Raw genomic sequence first — 17432 nt, forward strand, 5'->3', positions numbered from 1 at the left:
TGAACTTGCCATGGTCAGCTGCTGTGATGTTGAACTTGACTTTGCACCTGGTACAGACAATGAGCTTAACATGACCTCTGACTGAGCTTGTGAAGTTAGCTTTCCTGATTGAGACATTGAACTTGACATGATCATTTGTTGCGATGTTGACCTTGACATGATTTCTGGCTGCAGCATAGAACTGAACAGGATTTCTGGCTGTGATGTTTGACTGCCAATGTTTTCTGACAGTAGCATTGAACTTGACATGACCTCAGGTTGGGGCAATGAACTTGAAATGATTACTTGCTGGGATGTAAAACTTGAGGAGAGTCCTGGCTGAGCTGTTGAACTTAAAATGATGCCTGGTTGAGTCGTAGCACTTAAAATGACCCCTGGTGGGGATGTTAAAGTTGGCAGACTATAATGCTTAGATGATGTGCAGAGTATTGAACTTTGTTCTGAAGATTCAATAACATTAGATCTTGACATGTATTCATATGATGAACTTTTGAATGAACTGAGGGTGGATTTAGTTGACAAAAATTCTGAAACTACACTTCCAGGACTTGACTTTGATAATAACATGTCTTGTGACGATAACGCAATGTCACTTTGTTTGGAACTAGTTAACTGTACAATCGTTGGGGTAATAACTGAATCTGAAGAATAAGGCACTTCTTTGCTTAAGCTTGGCACAATATTTGAGTACTGTTCAGTGAAAGTTTTTGTTTTAAAAATATATGATGATTCGATATTTGATTCTAAAGTTACAATGGAATGTTCACTGCTTATCTGATTATCTTCAGCTGAGCTTGGAGTGACTGCTGTACTATAGGGTGACAAAAAAGATGTAAAAGTTTGTGGATGGTCAGACAATGATGTAAATAGTGGTTCTTTACTCAAAGATGCAGCTGGTGTCCCGATGACATCACTGCTAAGTTCAGGTGTTGGTTCTGAAGATGTCCTGGATGAAAGACTTGTGTCTTTGATCAATGATGATATAAGTACGCCTGTCCCCTCAGTTACTCCCTTTGTTGCTATAGAAACTATAGATTTGCTTGGTTGAATTGCAGCAGTAGATACCTGAAAGGCGAGCAACAGTATAAATTATCATTTATAAAGACACTTACATTGATATGTATGTATAAATATTTCTGTTGCGTTAAACTTCTGATAACTGTATCGGTACTGTATGTATGTATGTATGTATGTATGTATGTATGTATGTATGTATGTATGTATGTATGTCTGTCTGCTTGTCTGTCTGTCTGTCTGTCTGTATGTATGTATGTATGTATGTATGTCTGTCTGTATGTATGTATGTATGTCTGTCTGTCTGTCTGTATGTATGTATGTATGTATGTATCTATGTATGTTTGTATGTATATATGTATGTATGTATGTATGTATGTATGTATGTATGTATGTATGTATGTCTGTCTGTCTGTCTGTCTGTCTGTCTGTCTGTCTGTCTGTCTGTCTGTCTGTCTGTCTGTATGTCTGTCTGTCTGTCTGTCTGTCTGTCTGTCTGTGTGTATGTATGTATGTATGTATGTATGTATGTATGTATGTATGTATGTATGTCTGTCTGTCTGTCTGTCTGTCTGTCTGTACGGACGGACGGACGGACGGGTGGACGGGCAGGCTGGTTGGCGGACGGATGGACGGATGGACGGACGGGCAGGCGGGCGGACGGATGGACGGACGGACAGACAGACAGACAGACAGACAGACATACGTACATACATACATACATACGTACGTACAGACACGCATACATACATACACATACAGACATACATACATACATACAGACAGACAGACAGACAGATAGACAGAAAAATAGATAAATAGATTTGTAGATAGACAATTAGGTAGGTAGGTAGGTAAGTATGTATGTGGATGGGTGGATTGATGGATTGATGAAAGGATGCATAGATGAATGCATGGATGCATAGATGCATGGATGGAAGGACATATTGACAGACAGACATGGGTTGTTTGGCGGGAAGAAAGAAAGAAAAAGACTGACAGAGACAGACAGACAGACAGACTGACAGACACATAAACATATATGCAAATTACTAATTAAATGTAAATGCATAAATGCCACTTTAAAAGACATAATGAATAACCAAGTTGCTCATATTTTTCTTTCTAAATGAAATTGAATGGCAATAATAAATCACTTAAGAATGCAATCAACATAATTAATGTCAATATGATAATGGTATCAACGATATAAAAATGATGAAATCAATACTTTTATATTTGACTTACAGGTTGTTTGGAATCAGACATAGGATGGATACTTGGATGAAATGTATGCCAAGATGGATCAATACTTGAACTTGGCCAAATATCCAATGTACTTGATAACTGTACTGATGTTGTATACGTTTTCCCATCAGATACTACAGATGTCTCTGATTCCATTCTAAGAGTTGAAGGTAGTGGTCTAACAGCACTTTGAGAATATAACATGCTAAGTGTGCTTCCAGAAACTGAATACATAACAGTCTGTAAAGGCGACGGTGTTTGTGATGCACTGAGTACAGTTGGTAAGAAACTTTCTGAGAATGAAGTTAATGACTGTGGTGTTGAAGTTGGTATAATTGGAATGTCACTTTTTGAAACTACATTTGATGGTTGTTGTGTGGCAGTTCGAAATATTAGTGAGTTAGTTTTGGATTCTAAAATAGATAGTTCTTGTGATACAGTTGGTACAATTGGTGAGACACTTTCTGATACAACAGGTAATTTCTGTGAAGTTGTTAGAGTTCTCGAATCCCTTTCTGATACCACGGTTGCATGATATTGTGGTGAAGTTGATACAATCAGTGAAACACTTTCAGATATGGGTGAGGCACTCTCTGACAGTATGGTTGGTGGTTGTGATGTAGTTGGTGAAATGGCTGAGACACTCTCAGACACTATAGTTGGTGGTTGTGATGAAGTTGGTGAAATGGGTGAGACACTGTCTGACACTAAAGTTGGTGGTTGTAATGAAGTTGGTGAAATGAGTGAGAAACTCTCTGACACTATGGTTGGTGGTTGTGATGAAGTTGGTGAAATGGGTGAGACACTCTCAGATATGATGGTTGGTGGTTGTGATGTAGTTGGTGAAATGGGCAAGACACTCGCTGACACTATAGTAGGAGGTAGTGATTCAGTTGGTGAAATGGATGAGACACTCTCTGACACTATGGTTGGTGGTTGAGATGTAGTTGGTGAAATGGGTGAAACACTGTTTGACACTATGGTTGGTGGTGTTGATGCAGTTGGTGAAATGGGTGAGACTGTTTCAGACACTATGGTTGGTGGTTGTGATGAAGTTGGTGAAATAGGTGAGACACTCTCAGTCACGACAGTTGGTGGTTGTGATGCCGTTAGAGTAATGGGTGAGACACTGTCTGACACTATGGTTGGTGGTTGTGATATAGTTGGTGAAATGAGTGAGAAACTCTCTGACACTGTGGTAGGTGGTTGTGATGCAGTTGGTGAAATGGGCAAGACACTGTTTAGCACTACAGTTGGTGGTCGTGATGCAGTTGGTGAAATGAGTGAGATTGTCTCAGACACTATGGTTGGTGGTTGTGATGAAGTTGGTGAAATGGGTGAGACACTGTCTGACACTAAAGTTGGTGGTTGTAATGAAGTTGGTGAAATGGGTGAGACACTGTCTGACACTAAAGTTGGTGGTTGTAATGAAGTTGGTGAAATGAGTGAGAAACTCTCTGACACTAAAGTTGGTGGTTGTAATGCAGTTGGTAAAATGGGCGAGACACTCTCTGACACTATGGTTGGTGGTTGTGATGAAGTTGGTGAAATGGGCAAGACACTCGCTGACACTATAGTAGGAGGTAGTGATTCAGTTGGTGAAATGGGTGAAACATTGTTCGACACTATGGTTGGTGGTGTTGATGCAGTTGGTGAAATGGGTGAGACTGTTTCAGACACTATGGTTGGTGGTTGTGATGAAGTTGGTGAAATGGGTGAGGCACTCTCTGACACTATGGTTGGTGGTTGTGATGCAATTGGTGAAATGGGTGAGACACTTTCTGACACTATAGTTGTTGGTTGTGATGCAGTTGATGAAATGGGTGAGACACTCTCAGACACTACAGTTGGTGGTTGTGATGCAGTTGGTGAAATGGGTGAGACACTCTCAGACACTATAGTTGGTGGTTGTGATGACGTTGGTGAAATAAGTGAGAAACTGTCTGACACTAAGGTAGGTGGTTGTGATGCAGTTGGTGAAATGGGCGAGACACTCTCTGACACTATGGTTGTTGACTGTGATGAAGTTGGTGAAATGGGTGAGACACTCTCAGACATGATGGTTGGTGGTTGTGATGTAGTTGGTGAAATGGGCAAGACACTCGCTGACACTATAGTAGGAGGTAGTGATTCAGTTGGTGAAATGGGTGAAACACTGTTCGACACTATGGTTGGTGGTGTTGATGCAGTTGGTGAAATGGGTGAGACTGTTTCAGACACTATGGTTGGTGGTTGTGATGAAGTTGGTGAAATGGATGAGACACTCTCTGACACTATGGTTGGTGGTTGTGATACAGTTGGTAAAATGGGTGAGATACTCTCAAACACTATGGTTGGTGGTTGTGATGCAGTTGTTGAAATGGGTGAGACACTTTCTGACACTATAGTTGGTGGTTGTAATGAAGTTGGTGAAATGGGTGAGACACTGTCTGACACTAAAGTTGGTGGTTGTAATGAAGTTGGTGAAATGGGTGAGACACTCTCTGACACTATGGTTGGTGGTTGTAATGTAGTTGGCAAAATGGGTGAGAAACTCTCTGACACTATGGTTGGTGGTTGTGATACAGTTGGTAAAATGGGTGAGACACTCTCTGACACTATGGTTGGTGGTTGTGATGAAGTTGGTGAAATGGGTGAGACACTTTCAGACATGATGGTTGGTGGTTGTGATGCAGTTGGTGAAATGGGTGATACACTCTCAGACACTATAGTTGGTGGTTGTGATACAGTTGGTGAAATGGGTGAGACACTCTCAGAAACCATAGTTGGTGGTTGTGATGCAGTTGGTGAAATAGGTGAGACACTGTCTGACACTATGGTTGGTGGTTGTGATGCAGTTGGTGAAATGAGTGAGATTGTCTCAGACACTATGGTTGTTGGTTGTGATACAGTTGGTAAAATGGGTGGGACACTCTCAGACACTATAGTTGGTGGTTGTGATGTAGTTGGTGAAATGGGTAAGACACTCTGAGAAACTATAGTTGTTGGTTGTGATGAAGTTGGTGAAATGGGTGAGACACTGTTTGGCACTACAGTTGGTGGTTTTGATGCAGCTGATGAAATGAGTGTGATTGTCTCAGACACTATAGTTGGTGGTTGTGATTTAGTTGGTGAAATGGGTGAAACACTCTCTGACACTATGGTTGTTGGTTGTGATGAAGTTGGTGAAATGAGTGAGACACTCTCTGACACTATAGTTGGTGGCTGTGATGAAGTTGGTGAAATGAGTGAGAAACTGTCTGACACGATGGTAGGTGGTTGTGACACAGTTGGTGAAATGAGTGAGACACTCTCTGACACCATAGTTGGTGGCTGTGATGAAGTTGGTGAAATGGATGAGAAACTTTCTGACACTATAGTTGGACGTAGTGATTCAGTTGGTGAAATAGGTGAGATACTCTCAGACACTACGGTTGTTGGCTGTGATGCAGTTGTTGAAATGGGTGAGACACTTTCTGACACTATAGTTGTTGGTTGTGATGTAGTTGGTGAAATGGGTGAGACACTCTCAGAAACTATAGTTGGTGGTTGTGATGCAGTTGGTGAAATAGGTGAGATACTCGCAGACACTATAGTTCGTGGTTGTGATGTAGTTGGTGAAATGGGCGAGACCCTCTCAGACACTATGGTTGGTGGTTGTGATGTAGTTGGTGAAATTGGTGAGACTCTCTCAGACACTATAGTTGGAAGTAGTGATGCAGTTGGTGAAATTGGTGAGACAGTCTCAGACACTATGGTTGGTGATTGTGATGGAGTTGGTAGAACTTGTGAAACACTTTCTCTTTCCACAACTGATGGTTGTTGTGATGCAGTTGATAGAACTGGTGAGATACTTTCTGTTACTACAAATGATTGTTGTTGTGATGCAGTTTGTAAAATTGGTGACATAATTTCTGTTCTTATTGTTGGTGGTTGTTGCGATGATGTTGGTAAAATTGATAACACATTTTCTGATATTACAGTTGGTGATGGTTGATGTGACATAGTTGGTAGAATTGGTGTGTCAGTTTCTGTTACTAGAATTGTTGGTTGTGATGTAGTTTGTAAATTTGGTGAGACATTCTCTAACACTCTGGTTGTTGGTTGCGATGAAGTTGGTAACATTGGTGAGACACTTTCTGATACGACTGATAGTGATTGCTGTGGTGTAGATGGTACAATTGGTAAGTCATTTTCTGTTACTGCAAATGATTGGTGTTGTGTCACAGTTGGTAAAATTGTTGAAACACTTTCTGATACTATCATAGCTGGTGTTTGTGATGTACTTTGTAGAATTGGTGAGATGCTTTCTGATATGGCAGTTGGTTGTGGTTGATGCGACACAGTTGGTGCAAGTTGTGAAACACTTTCTGATCCTCCAATTGAAGGCAGTTGTGATATAGTTGGTGTAATTGTTAAGACACTTTCTGATATTATTGTTGGTGGTTGTTGAAATGAAGTTGGCAAAATTGGCAACATACTCTCTGATAATACGGTTGGTGGTTGTGATGTACTTGGTAGAATTGGGGAGCCACTTTCTGTTAGTGAAATTGATTGGTGACGTGATGTACTTGGTAACATTGGTGAAACACTTTCTGTTCTTACAGTTGGTGGTTGTTTTAATGAAGTTGGGAGATGTGGTGAGACAGTTTTTGATACTATGGTTGTTGGTTGTTTTGATGCAATTGTTAGAATTGGTGAGAAACTTTCTGAGACTATTGTTGGTGGTTGTGCTGATGCAGTTAGTAGAATTGGTGAGCCACTTTCTGTTACTGAAATTGATGGATATTGTAATGCAGTTGGTAGAATTGGCGAGACAATTTCTGATGTCATACTTGGTGGCACTTGTGATGCAGTTGGAAGAATGGGTGAATCACCTGATGTTATGGTTGCTGGTAGTTGAGATGAAGTTGGTAGAATTGGCAAGTCACTTTTTGATGTTATGGTTGGTTGTAGTTGAGATGCCGATTGCAGAATTGGTGAGACACTTTTTGTTACTATTGTTGGTGGTTGTTGTGATGCAGTTGTTGGATTTGGTGAGACAAGTTCACTTCCTAAAACTATTGTTGATTGTTGTATTGATGTCATTGGTAGAATTGGTGAACCACTTTGTGATGATATTGTAGGTGGTTCTCGTGATGTAAATGATAGATTTGATGAGTAACTTTGTATTAATACAATTGACTGTTGTTGCTTGGATGCAGTTAGTAACATTGGTGAGATGCTTTCAGATACTACAGTTGCTGGTGGTCGTGATGTAGTTGGTATAATTGGTAAATCACTTTCTGTTGCTACAATTGAATGTAGTTCGGATTCAGTTGGTAAAATTAGTGAAACATTTTGTGGTCGCTTTGATGAAGTTGGCAGAATTCTTGAGACACTTTCAGAGACTATGTTTGGTGGTTGTTGTGCAGTTGGTACAATCAATGACCCACTTATTGTTACTGCAATGGATGATTGTTGTGATGCAGTTAGTGGAATTTGTGTGTCAATTTCTGATACTACTGCTGGTGGTTGTTGTTGTTGTGATGTAGAAGGTAGAATTGGTGAATCACTTTCTGTTACTACATTGGATGGTTGTGATGTAGTAGGTAGAATTGGTGACATGCTTTCTGATACTACATTTGGTGGTTGTTTTGATACAGTTAATAGTACTACTGTGTCAGTATCTGACACTATGGGTGATTGTTGTTTGGGTGATGTTGGTAAAATTTGTGAGATACTTCCTAACATTATAGTTGAAGTTGGTAGAATATCTGAGACACTTACTAGATTTAAAGTTGGCGATTGTTGTAATGTAGTTTCTGTTACTGCAATTGATGGTTGTTGTGAAGTGGTTGGAAACATTCGTGTGTAACTTTCTGATGCTATAGTAGGTGGCTGTTGTGATGCAGTTGGAAGAATGGATGAGTCACTATCTGATGTTATGGTTGGTGGTAGTTGAGATGCAGTTGGTAGAATTGGTGAGACATTTTCTGATGTTATGGTTGGTGTTAGTTGAGGTGTTGTTTGTAGAATTGGTAAGTCACTTTTTGATACCACTGTTGGTGATTGTTGTGATGCAATTGTCACAATTGGAGACTCGCTTTCTGTTACTACAATTGTTGATTGTTGTGATGCAGTTGGTAGAATTTGCGAGAAACGTTCTGATGTTACAGTTGGTGGCACTTGTGATGCAGTTGGAAAGACTGGCGAGTCACTTTTTGATATTATTGTTTGTGGTAGTTGAGATGCTGTTTGTAGAATATGTGAATCACTTTTTGATACTATAATTGGTGATTGTTGTGATGCAGTTGGTAGAATGGGTGAGTCACCTTCTGATGTTAAGGTAGGTGGTAGTTGAGATGTAGTTGGTAGAATTGGTGAGTCACTTTCTGAAGTTATGGTAGATCGCAGTTGCGATACAGTTGGTAGAATTGTTGAGTAACCGTCTGATGTTATGGTTGGTGGTAGTTGATGAGATGCTGTTTGTACAATTGGTGAATCACTTTTTGGTACTATTATTGGTGAATGTTGTGATGCAGTTGGTAGAACTGGTGAGTCACTTTCTGATGTTATGGTTGGTGGTAGTTGAGATGCAGTTGATAGAATAGGTGAATCACTTTGTGATACTATAATTGGTGATTGTTGTGATGCAGTTGGTAGAATTGGTGAGACAATTTCTGATGTTATGGTTGGTGGTAGTTGAGATGCAGTTGATAGAATAGGTGAATCACTTTGTGATACTATAATTGGTGATTGTTGTGATGCAGTTGGTAGAATTGGTGAGACAATTTCTGATGTCATGCTTGGTTGTAGTAGAGATGCAGTTGATAGAATTGGTAAGTCACTTTCTGATGTTATGATTGGTGGTAGTTGAGATGTACCGGTAGTTGGTAGAATTGGTAAGTCACTTTCTGATGTTATGGTTGGTGGTAGTTGAGATGCAGTTGGTAGAATTGGGGAGTCACTTTTTGATACTATTGTTTGTGGTAGTTGAGATGTAGTTGGTAGAATTGGTAAGTCACTTTCTGATGTTATGGTTGGTGGTAGTTGAGATGCAGTTGGTAGAATTGGTAAGTCACTTTCTGATGTTATGGTTGGTGGTAGTTGAGATGCAGTTGGTAAAATTGGTAAGTCACTTTCTGATGTTATGGTTGATGGTAGTTGAGATGTAGTTGGTAGAATTGGCGAGTCACTTTCTGATGTTATGGTAGGTGGCAGTTTAGATGCAGTGGGTACAATTGATGAGTAACTGTCTGATGTTATGGTATGTGGCAGTTGAGATGCAGTTGGTAGAATTGGTAAGTCACTTTCTGATATTATAGTTGATGGTAGTTGAGATGCAGTTGGTAGAATTGGTGAGTCAGTTTCTGATGTTATGATTGGTGGTAGTTGAGATGCTGTTTGTAGAATTGGTGAATCACTTTTTGATACTGTTATTAGTGAATGTTGTGATGCAATTGGTAGAATGGATGAGTCACTTCCTGATGTTACGGTAGGTGGTACTTGAGATGCAGTTGGTAGAATTGGTAAGTCACTTTTTAATACTATTGTTTGTGGTAGTTGAGATGTAGTTGGTAGAATTGGTAAGTCACTTTCTGATGTTATGATTGGTGGTAGTTGAGATGCTGTTTGTAGAATTGGTGAATCACTTTTTGATACTGTTATTGGTGAATGTTGTGATGCAATTGGTAGAATGGATGGGTCACTTCCTGATGTTATGGTAGGTGGTACTTGAGATGCAGTTGGTAGAATTGGTAAGTCACTTTCTGATGTTATGGTATGTGGCCGTTGAGATGCAGTTGGTAGAATTGATGAGTAACTGTCTGATACTATTGTTTGTGGTAGTCGAGATACAGTAGGTAGAATTAGTAAGTCACTTTCTGATGTTATGGTTGATGGTAGTTGAGATGCAGTTGGTAGAATTGGTGAGTCACTTCCTGATGTTATGGTAGGTGGTACTTGAGATGCAGTTGGTAAAATTGGTAAGTCACTTTCTGATGTTATGGTTGGTGGCAGTTGAGATGCAGTTGGTAGAATTGGTGAGTAACTGTCTGATGATATGGTTGGTGGCAGTTGAGATGCAGTTGGTAGAATTGGCGAGTCACTTTCTGATGTTATGGTTGGTGGCAGTTGAGATGCAGTTGGTAGAATTGGTGAGTAACTGTCTGATGATATGGTTGGTGGCAGTTGAGATGCAGTTGGTAGAATTGGCGAGTCACTTTCTGATGTTATGGTTGGTGGTAGTTGAGATGCAGTTGGTAGAATTGGCGAGTCACTTTCTGATGTTATGGTTGGTGGCAGTTTAGATGCAGTTGGTATAATTTGGGAGACTTTTTCAGATAATAAAGTCAGCGGCAGTTGTTCTGAAGTTTGTAATATTGGTGAGACACTTTTAGATGTCAAAGTTGGTGGTTGTTGTGGCACAGTTGGTAGGACTGGTAAGTCACTTTCTGTTACTACAATTGATGAATGTTGTGATGCAGTTGGTAGAATTGTTGAGACACTTTCTGAAGCAACAGTTGTTTGTTGTTTTGACAAAGTTGGTAACATTGGCGAGTCATTGTTTGATACTGAAGGCAATTGTTGTTTTGAAACAGTTGATAATATTTGTGAAGCCCTTCCTGGTATTACAGTTGATTGCGTCATTGAACTTTTGTAAGCATCTGTAGATTGTATATTTGTAAGTAAATGCAACACACTCTCTGTCTGTTTGCGCTGTGATGTTATTGATGTTAATGAAACTATACTTGGCATCTGAGCTTCCATACTTTCAGTTTGAATAACATGTGATGCAATCAACATTGAAGTTTGTTCTGTTGGACTAATCCCAAAGTCTAAAGATTCTGTCTTTGTAGAAAACTGCCCAACACTACTTGTCAGTATCCTTTCTGATGTTACAGAATCAATGGAAAATGTACTAGCACTGGAAATCATAGTTGAAGCAACAGGACTACTGTCACTTTGTTTTAATGACGATGTAGGGAATATTGACTGAATTTCACGTGTTGCTGGTACAATAACTGTTGAACTAGTTGGGATAAATTCCAAGGAAGTGTCTTTTCCAAATCTGAGAGTGGCTAATGACACTTGGTTACTACTCATTAGTGTTGATTGAAGAGTTTGCTGGACATCTTCTTTTGAAGTTAACTTCGTCATGGATAATACCATCACAGATTCCATCATCCCTGGTGAAGAGTTTATGGCCGATATAATATCAGTACTTTGGTGAACTTTTAGTGAAACAGAAGGAATAATGCTGTCACTAGTAACTGTCATATCTGTGGCAGAAATAGCCATGGTTTGAGCAGGTGTTGACCTTAAATGGCCTGCGAGAGTTTGCTGAATAGATCCTGTAATGCCACTAATTCCTATCTGTGAGCTGCTCAAGTCGATTTTAGCTTTCAAAGAGTCAGATTTGTCTGCAAAATTTGAATTGACACTAGTTTTTGTATGATATTGAACTTGTTCAGTCTTTGACAAAACACTTGCGATGGGTGCATTTTTTGAAAATGCTGTTTGAGATGACAGAGTGGGTTCATCAAAACTTACAGAGGGTATATATTGTTTAATTGCACTTGAATATTGCACTTGATCTAAAGTGTTTGAACTTTCTTGATATATTGCACTTCCAGCAGTAGCTGTGGAACTTGAAGAAGTTGGCATCATTTCTGAAACAATGGAACTTGAAGGAACTAATGTCATTTCTGAGACACGAGTTTGACTCTCAGGGGATAGGTTGGTATTTCTATATGATAAGCTCTCAGATGGTAAAATATTGGTAGTTACACCTGGTAAACCTAGAGTTGGTGAAATATTGGTAGTTGCACCTGGTAAGCTCTGGGCTGGTGAAATGTAGGTAGTTACATCTGGTGAGCTCTGAGTTGGTAAAATATTGGTAGTCCTAACAGGTGAACTCCCAGTGGGTGAAATATTGGTAGTTACACCTACTACACTCAGAGTTGGTGAAATAATGGTAGTTACATCTGGTGTGCTTTGACTTGATGAAATACCACCATCAGAAACTAAATTGGGTAATGAAGTTCTTAGCACCAAGCTTTTTGAAATACTTTTAAATGTTTCACTCGGTTTAAGGAATATTTTTGATTGTGAAGACTCTAAAAAGGCACTATCAGACTTGTAAATAATATCTTTTGTTGCATCCATTGTGTTGTAAATTGACTTTAACATCACAGTCTCCAAGGATTTAGACACTGCCATACTACTGAAGTGAGCATGCTCAGTGCCCCCGGTAACCGAATTCATTTGAATATCAACTCCTGATTGGTCAATTCGAAGACTACTAGACATTACTATTTGCTCAGTATCTCTTATTTCCATGGTAACTGAAGAACTGATGGTAACAGTTTGAGAGTGGTAAATGGCAAATGATGGTGCAAGCTCAGTGATGGCATGCATGCTTGTCACCCATGATGCCACAGGTTTCATGGTCTCGGTAGAAATCTGAAAAGCAAAAATGAATGAATTTTGTTGGTTGAAATGTTGAAATGGAAAGCTTTAAAATTGTGCATCTGGTGATGTATTAGGTATGAGAAGTGCAATGACATGCTAAATATTGAATGTGTTGAAATCTAGGTAAATTGTACATGCTACAAGCATGAAGTAATGATCAAAGCTGATGACAGAATGAACCCTTTCATGCCATCCCCTCATATCAATGTAGTACCTTTCGAAAACATGACATATGAACATTTCCATGCCATCCCAAATTTTGATGTTTTGTCAAATATTTTCAATAGACATCCAAACTCTGACTTCATATCATGTATGTTACACAAATCAGTAAACAAACGGAAGAGAATTTAGAGCATATTTTAGAAGAGAAGGGAATTTCCTCACTCTCTCATGTTCTGAAGATTTTGTTTCACATATGTTGGGTATGAAATTCCTATGTGCTTATTATCTCCTCATAAAACAACCACCAATATTTATGTTCTACAATGACATAATGCATATCTGCTGGCTCTAAAGACAATGTATGTCAATGGTAAGTAAGGACCTCCACTGAACATGAGAGAGGAACAAACTTCTTTCTTGGAGTGACATAAGCTCCACTTTTACTGATTGAAATGAATCAAATGAACCAATGTAACACGTGATGCTGTCCTAACTTAATTAAACATGCCAATGTTTGACATGCAAGATGCTGAATACCCATGATGCACTGCATCAAATGTATTGGTGCCAACCTTTTCTATTTATTTATTTGTAATAAAGTTATTAAATTCTTCTGTATACATACAGTAATATCAGTGGAATCTGAAATTTGAAATATTAATATTCATTAGGATATTTAAAAAAAATCTCACTAGATTACTAGTGACAATTTTGTTTTGAAATCTTAATGTGGCATTTGTTATGATATGAAACTGTATATCATGATATTGTATGTGGTGATATTGTATATGGTGATATTGTATGTGGTGATATTGTATGTGGTGATATTGTATGTGGTGATATTGTATATGGTGATATTGTATGTGGTGATATTGTATGTGGTGATATTGTATGTGGTGATATTGTATGTGGTGATATAGTAAGTGGTGATATTGTATGTGGTGATATTGTATGTGGTGATATTGTATGTGGTGATATAGTAAGTGGTGATATTGTATGTGGTGATATTGTATGTGGTGATATTGTATGTGGTGATATTGTATGTGGTGACATTGTATGTGGTAACATCGTATGTGGTGATATTGTATGTGGTAATATTGTATATGGTGATATTTGTTATATGTGAAGTATTTGCTACAAAATTAAATATGAGAAATAATTATGGTATTTTTTTTAAAAATCTGAAATATGGTGATATTTGTTTTCATAATGTGTAATATGTACTACTATGTAATATGGTGATATTTGTCGTGAAAAATTGAAATAGTGGTGAGATTGGCAACATTTGACATTTGGTAAGAAAAATGAAATATTAATGAGATTATGTATGATATATGAAATATTAGCATTATTCAGTTTGAAAATTGAACTAATTATATGAAATATGGTGATATATTGGGATAAAATGTGAAATATATAGTGACGCTTAAATTAAATGGTGATGAAAATATGGTATGGCAAGGTAAATTAAAGTGAGGTACAGTCATACATTTTTTTTGTAAGTGTGACTTCAACTCTTTCTGAAAATAATTTGTTTGTGGAAAAATAAATTATGCAAGGCAGCAGTTGAAGTTAATACAGATACTGATAGAGTCAGAGAGCTAGAGGTCCATCAACACATCCTCCACCATACATGTACATACCAGATTAAGGTCAAAGGTCAAACATTGGTTTTTAATTTACAAGTTGTACAACACAACAAAAAGCCTAAAGGTATTGAGCTTTGCGAAGAGTATACTGTTACCATGGAAACAGAGATGAGCAATACATCCAAAAAGAAACCCACACAGAAAGTAGTATTAAAAGTAAAAGAAAACACAGCTTTATTTCTCTTAGGAATAATACATAAATAAAATGCAAAGTACATTACAGCCCTTCACAAGTAATAAGCTAAGATATCTACACTGATCCCACACTCTTATGCATATATCGGAATAAGAAAAATATGAAAAGTAAACACAAAGCTTGATTCACAATTATTAACAAATACAAAGCAAGCCGGTATGATAAACAATGACACATAGACAGAATCAGGTCAGGGATTCTGGGAAGATGGTAAATGGAGGTGTATGTAGGTAAAAGTCAGTATAAAGAAGAAAGAAGTTCCACATTTGATTGACTGAGGGCGCACTAACAAATTCTTGCATCCCATGACATTTCAGACTGTCATGAAAAATATGAGTTTGAGGAGTTTTTGTGAGTTTGAATAAAAGTTTAAGTAAGTTAAAGTATGTGAATCTAAAAGAAATTATCGGATGACAAGTTTGTCGAAATTAAAATATAAAATAGTTATAGACATGAATGTAGATGTAGAGAATTAGAAAGAAAATAATGTAAATATTATATTTACCTGTTCATTACTGATTGGAGACCTGGTTTGATATTCTTCATTACTTTCTACTGTTGCCATGACAACTGCTCCCCTGGTTTGAATTTCTACTATGGAAGACATGTTTGGTAAATTGCTCAGAGATGGATCTGGAATGATAAGTTAAAACATGAAGAAACTCTATTATCAATCAATACTCTCAAAAAATGACAAATTTCAGAATAATTTGGGTAGTACAATTTTGGGAAAGCAGGTATAAATTAATGCATTTTTTGTGAAATTCCTAAGCTTGTTGGGGGGGGGGGGGGGGGATTACATGGACCAAGTCCAGTAACTAAAATATAGTGATCTTATTTATATATTTATATACACAACTTATGGAGGATAAACAGAATGTATGTAAAATGTAGTTCTAAGCAAAAACTAGAGGCTGTTAAATCTAAAACTTATCTCCTACTTTCAGATGGTCAATAATTTTGATAATATAAATTTACTAGGAAGATAATGCTATGTATACATTCTATAAATACACATACATGTAGGAAAGGTTAAAGGTTAAATAGAGGATGAATAAATCCGACTTAGAATAGAATACTGACTATAATTTATTAAGACTATTTCAAATCTGTGATGTTTCTCATGTACTTTATTTAAGCCTGCAAAAGTTTGACGTCAAATCTATAAATGTATCTTGCATATACTTTATGTCTTAAAATACATATACACACACCAGTACACATTGATTCACATACATGTATATGTACAAATGCAGAGGTTTATATACACACGTGTACACTGATACTGAATGATGCACATGTACATACTCATACACATACATGTATGCATATGCACATTACTTTGTGTCATAATTTGATTTTATTTATTTTATTTTATTTTATTTCATTATTTATAACTTTTGCACAACATATGTACATGTACATTGCATATTGATGCCCCAATGACATGCATGGGTACATACACCAGTATATGCATTCACATTAATGCACACATGTGCAAATGAATACATGTATGTTTTGTATCACACATGTACATGCAAAAACACACACATGTACATGTATGCACACATATTTGATGCATAGACATACTCATACGTACACATGTACATGTACATCTCTGTCTGTCTGTCTGTCTGTCTGTCTGTATGTATGTCTGTATGTCTGTATGTATGTATGTTTGTATGTATGTATGTATGTATGTATGTATGTATGTATGTATGTATGTCTGTGTCTGTGTGTGTGTGTGTGTGTGTGTGTGTGTGTGTATGTATGTATGTATGTATGTATGTATGTATGTATGTATGTATGTTGTCTTTCTTTGTTCAGTGACTGCAATGACTTCATAATCACTGACACTTCCTTCTACTGGACAAAGAAACTAAATCTCTTAAACACACAACCTCCTATTAAGGTCACGATTGGTAAATATTAAATGTAAATAGTTGCATACATCATCTACAAAACAAAACTTTGATCCCATCTCCTATCAATCCATTGATAAACTTTGTCACGACACATGACCTCACACACGAACAGCAAACAAACATATCTCAATCAAAATAGCTTTGCGTCAACGCAGTCGGGTCATGTCCTCTACTCTCATAAAAAAATTTTTTTTTTTAATATATACTTTTTACATAATGTGAGTGTCTAGTTTTGTAGTTTGATTTCCATATGGTCTCTGTGTTATTTATTTATTCTCATCAGATGTACAGCCATTACAGATTGGAAGAACAGTTTTATATTCGTTATTTTAACTTTATGTCATCGTCATCCACTATTTTCACAATTTGATTATTTTCTCTCAAATACATAAAAATACTTCTTAACTTCAAATTCTCACTACCTTGGGTAGTCAGGCTGAACAAAGTTATTTTGTTATACCTATTCAATATTATTTGTGGACATAAGAGGTATGAACATATAAAAAAGAGTTTACGGTCGGTGTGAAAAAATAGGCGGGCTTACCAGAACCAAGCAATTTTTTTTAGGCCTAATATGCTTATATTTACTAGTAAGTACTGGTTTGTATATTTCAAACTGGAATGAAGTCATAAATTTGCATATTGTATTATGTTACATGTACATGAGGTACAAAGTGCACATGTTGATATGTACATATATAAGCAATGAGTGTTGCTAATGGAAACCAATAAAAACAAACTGTATTGCCTAATATTGAAAGAAGCATTGTGGTATTATTAACTAAACCAAAGAAAACATCA

This window comes from Glandiceps talaboti, chromosome 17, assembly GCF_964340395.1.
Source record: "Glandiceps talaboti chromosome 17, keGlaTala1.1, whole genome shotgun sequence".
NCBI classification, from domain to species: domain Eukaryota; kingdom Metazoa; phylum Hemichordata; class Enteropneusta; family Spengelidae; genus Glandiceps; species Glandiceps talaboti.